Source organism: Canis lupus, chromosome 33 (genome assembly GCF_011100685.1).
Source record: "Canis lupus familiaris isolate Mischka breed German Shepherd chromosome 33, alternate assembly UU_Cfam_GSD_1.0, whole genome shotgun sequence".
Classification (NCBI taxonomy): Eukaryota; Metazoa; Chordata; class Mammalia; order Carnivora; family Canidae; genus Canis; species Canis lupus.
In genome coordinates this window covers 9,672,955-9,678,130 of record NC_049254.1, presented here as the reverse complement: position 1 = coordinate 9,678,130, position 5,176 = coordinate 9,672,955, and the positions used below count along the sequence as shown (strand labels likewise).

At 39.9% G+C, this 5,176-nt stretch overlaps 1 pseudogene; it reads left to right on the top strand.

The window, feature by feature from the left end:
* Positions 1-1,694: 1,694 nt before the first annotated feature.
* Positions 1,695-3,614, top strand: LOC100686467 (annotated as a pseudogene).
* The last annotated feature ends 1,562 nt before the right edge of the window (positions 3,615-5,176 follow it).

Genomic DNA, 5,176 nt, shown 5'->3' with positions numbered 1-5,176 from the left:
CCTATAATGGTCTCTAAGTGTTCAAATAAGGAGGAGTTAGTTGCATGTCTCACTTGAAATTAAAAGCTAGAAATAATTAATCTTAGTAAAAAAGTCATGTTGAAAGCTAAGATAGGCCAAAAGCGATGGGTCTTATATTAAAGAATTAGCCAAGTTTTATTTTATTTTATTTTATTTTTTAGCCAAGTTTTAAAGACAAAGCAAAAGTTATTGAAGGAATTTGAAACTGTTACTTTAGTGAACACATAAATGATAGGAAAGCAAAACAACTTGATTGCTGATATGGAGAAAACTTGAGTGGTTTGGATAAAAGATTAAACTGACCATAACATTCCCTTAAGCCAAAGCCTGGTCCAGAGCAAAACTCTAATTCTCTTCAATTCTGTGAAGTCTGAGAAAGGTGAAAAATCAAAGGAAGAGAAGTTTGAAAGTAGCCGAGGATGGTTCATGGGGCTTAATGAAAGAAGCCATCTCCATAACATAAAAGTATAAGATGAAACAGTAAGTGCTGGTATAGAAGCTGCAGCAAATAATCCAGAAAATCTACCTAAAGAAAATAAATGAAAGTCATTGCACTAAACAATAGATTTTTCAGTGTAGATGAGAGAGGCTTATATGGAAAAAGATGCCATCTAGGACTTCCATAGCTGGAGAGAAGAAGTCAGTGCCTGGCTTCAAAGATTCAAAGGACTAGCTGGCTCTCCCTTCAGGGGCTAATGTAGATCGTGACTTAGGTTGCAGCCAATGGTCATTTATTATTTTGAAAATTCTAGGACCTAAGAATTACGCTAAATCTATTCTGTCTATGCTCTAGAAATGGAACAAGAAGGCTAGATGGCAACACATCTATTTACAACATGGTTTACTGAATATTTTTTTTAAGATTTTATTTATTTATTCATGAGAGACACAGAGAAAGAGGCAGAGACATAAGCAGAGGGAGAAGCAGGCTCCATGCAGGGAGCCTGACATGGGACTCGATCCCGGGACTCTGGTATTACCACCTGAGCTAAAGGCAGACCAACACTCAATCGCTGAGCCACTCAGGTGGTCCCGTTTACTGAGTAATTTAAGCCCACTGTAGAAACCTACTGCTAAAAACAGAAAGGATTTATTTCAAAATATTACTACTCATTGACAATGTACATGGTCACCCAAGAGTTCTAATGGAGATGTACAATGAGATTAATGTTGTTTTCATGCCTACTAACATAACATCCATTTTGTAGTGCATGGATCAAAGAGTAACTTTCTAGCCTTACTATTTAAGAAATACATTTGGGGGCACCGGGATGGCTCATTGGTTGAGCATCTGCCTTTGGCTCAGGGTGTGATTCTGGTCCAGAGATCATGTCCCACATCGAACTACTCACAGGGAGCCTGCTTCTCCTTCTGCCTGTGTCTCTGCCTCTCTCTGTATCTCTCATGAATAAATAAATAACACCTTAAAAAAAGAAGAAATACATTTCATAAGATTATAGCTGCCATTAGCTGTGATTCCTCTGATGGATCTGGATAAAGTACATTGAAAACCTTTTGGAAAGGACCTACCATTTTAGATGCCATTAAAAACACTTAAGATTCATGAAAAGTGGCCAGATATCACCACTAATAGGAGTTTGGAAGAAGTTGATTCGAACTCTCCTGGAAGACTCTGAGGGGTTCAAGACTTCCATGGAGGAAATAAGTCCGCTATGGTGGACACAACAAGAGAACTAGAATTGGAGATGGAGTCTGAAGACGTTACCGGACTGTTACAAGGTCATGATAAAATTTTCACATATAAGCTACTTCTTAAGGATGAACAAAGAAAGTGGTTGCTTGAGATGGAAACTATTCTTGGTGAAGTTGCAGTGAATATTGTTGAAATAACAACAAATTTTGTTCTAATTCTTATTAGTTGATAAAGCAGGGGTGGGCTTTGAAAAAATTGACTCCAATTTTGAAAGAAGGTCTACTGGGGGTAAAATGCTATCACAGCATCACGTGCTACAGAGAAACTGAATGGCAAGTTAGAGTTCACACTAAGTTTCTGCCATCTTGGGTTTTGTAGTTTGTGTAACTGCTACTCTGGCCTCCAGGGCCTTGTGGGGACTCAGCCCTTCAGCACTGCTACCCCAAGTCCGGGTCTTACTATGGGCCACTCCAGCAGCACTCCCACCTGCCAGAAACTATACCACCCAAACATCTCCTTCTCTGAAGGGAGGGGCTGCCACTGGGGATGTAGTGGCAGTCATCAGTGCAGTGGTGGGTGTCCAGTTTGATGACCGATTACCACCCAACCTAAATCCACTGGAAGAGCAAGGCAAAGAGACCAGACTGGTTTTGGAGGTGGCCCAGCATTTGGGTGAGAGCACAGTGAGGACTATTGCTATGGATGATACTGAAGGCTTAGTTAGAGGCCAGAAAGTCCTGGATTCTATTACACCAGTCAAAATTCCCCTTGGTTCTGAGACGTTGAACAGAATCATGAATGTCATTGGAAAACCTGCTAATGAGGGAGCTCCCATCAAAACCAACAGTTTACACCTATTCATGCTGAGGCTCCTGAGTTCATAGAGATGAGTGTGGAGCAGGAAATTCTGGTTACTGGTATCAAGGTTGTGGATCTGCTGGCTCCCTGTGCCAAGGGTGACAAAACTGAGCTCCTTGGTGGTGCTAGAATTGGCAAGACAGTATTGATCATGGAGCTAATCAACAATGTCATCAAAGCCTATGGTGGTCACTTTGTATTTGTTGGTGTTGTGAAGAGGAACTGTGAAGGCAATGACATACTATGAAGTAATTGAATCTGGTGTTATCAACTTAAAAGATGCTTCCCCCAAGGTAGCACTGGTGTGTGGTCAAATGAATGAACCATCTAGGGCTCATGCCTGGGTAGCTCTAAATGGACTGACTATTGCTGAATACTTCAGAGACCAAGAGGGTCACAATATACTGTCATTTGTTGATAATACCTTTTGCTTCACCCAGGCTGGCTCTGCGGTGTCTGCTTTACTGTGCAGAATTTCTTCTGCTGTGGGCTATGCCTTGGCCACTGACATGGGTACAACATAGGAAGGAATCACCACCACCAAAAAGGGATCTGTTACCTCTGTACAGGTTATCTATGTGCCTGCTGATGACTTGGCTGACCCTCCTCGGCTACTACCTTTGCCCATTTAAGTGCTACCACTGTGCTGTCCCATGCTATTGCTCAGTTGCTCATCTATCTAGTTTTGGACCCTCTGAATTTGACCTCTCAAATCATGGATACCAATGTTATGCAAATGAATATTATGATGTTGCCCATGAGAGTCCAGTAGATCCTACAGGACTACATATTGTTCCAGGACATCATTGCCGTCCTGGGTATGGATGAACTTTCTGAGCAAGACCAGTTGACTGTGTCCCATGCACAGAAAATACAGAGTTTCTTGTGTCAGCCATTCTGAATTGCTAGGTTTTTCACAGATCATATGGGGAAGCTGGTACCTATGAAGGAGGCCATCAAAGGATTCCAGCAGATTTTGGCAGGTAAATATGACCACCTCCCAGAACAGGCCTTCTCTAAGGTGGGACCCATTGGAGAAACTATGGTAAAAGCTGATAAGCTGGCTGAAGAGCATTGGTGAGAGGGTCCTTTTGGCAAACTAAGCACTGATTTTCTATGCTGTCCCTCTCTTTGCCCTGAATCAAAAAATCTCAGTTTGTTCTGTAGGCCACATGAGAGCCTCAGCTGAAGACATTGTGTTCTGTCTGAAGAGTATTGAAGGTTTCCAATAAAATGTACACCCCTCCAAAAAAAAAGTGAATTGATGCTGCAAACTTTATTGTCTTATTTTCAGAAATTGTCACACCACCCCAAGCTTTCACCAGCCATCACCCCAATCAGTCATCAGCCGTCAACATCAAGGCAAGACTCTCTACCAGCAAAAAGATTATGATTTGCTAAAAGCTCAGATGATGGCTACCAAGTTTTAGTAATAAATCTATTAGTATCTATATATGCTATCTATCTATGTATCTATGTATCTATGTATCTATCTATCATCTATCTATCTATCTATCATCTATCTATCTATCTAGACATAATGGTATTACACACAATAGACTACAGTATAGTGTAAACAGAAATTTTTAAGCATTGGGAAACCAAAAAGTAATGTGACTTGCCTTATTCTGGTATTTACTTTATTGCAATATTCACTTTATTATGATCGTCTGAAACCAGATCTGCATTATCTACAAGGTATGCCTATACAGTATTTTACAAGCTGGAGACTATGTAGAGCCTGTGTAATAATTTCTCACTTCTAGTTATTCTTTAAACAGTGTGCATACTAGTTTTTATAAATCAATAAAGCTATTTATTGTAAGGATATTGGGTTGTACTGAAATAGCATTATTTTTTTTTACCATAAAATAGTTTCTTTACATAGTCTTTATATAAAATTTATATAGAAATTACATGCTAGTTGTGAAATCATGGTAACTGTGTAAAGATAGGAAGAAGAAAGTAAATGCCAATTGAAATCCCAACACTGAGAAAACAGCGCTAAGCATTTTGGGATTGCACTTCAATGACTCTTCCTAGGCACATGCGCATGTTCTTTTGACAATGAGATAGTCCTTTCCATTATGCTTTGCCTGGTGGACACTTGTTCAGGCCCAGGCACTTGGAAATGCAGCCTCGGTCCCTGCTGTCTCATTCACTTTATTTGTCCCAGGGAAAGTCTCTCACTTCTAACATCTGTAACTTTGAATAAATACTTATTTAATGCATATCTGTTTTGAAATACCCACAAGTCTTCTGTTTAGAGGAACAAAAACAGATTTACATATTGGCCTGAAGGTTTAAACATGGGATCTCTGAAAGCACAAGTGGCAAGAAGTTCCAGCATTGGGAACATTCCCTCGAAAATGCCCTGCCCCTGGGTATATAAATTGAAATTCATGAACTATCAACAGGAGCTTATCTTCATTTGCCCCATGGGAGGAAAATGAAGGGAAAGTAATGGAAGGGTAATGAGCAAAGCAGAGCTTCAGTAGTAGAAAAAGGAAAACAAATTGTACTACATTTTCTTTCCAACTGCCTAATTAAGGGTGTGTTTGTGTATATCTATACATACGATCATTCTACATTCTCTCCTTTAAAATCAAGAAAAACAAAGGTTGATATGAAATCCTACAGTAA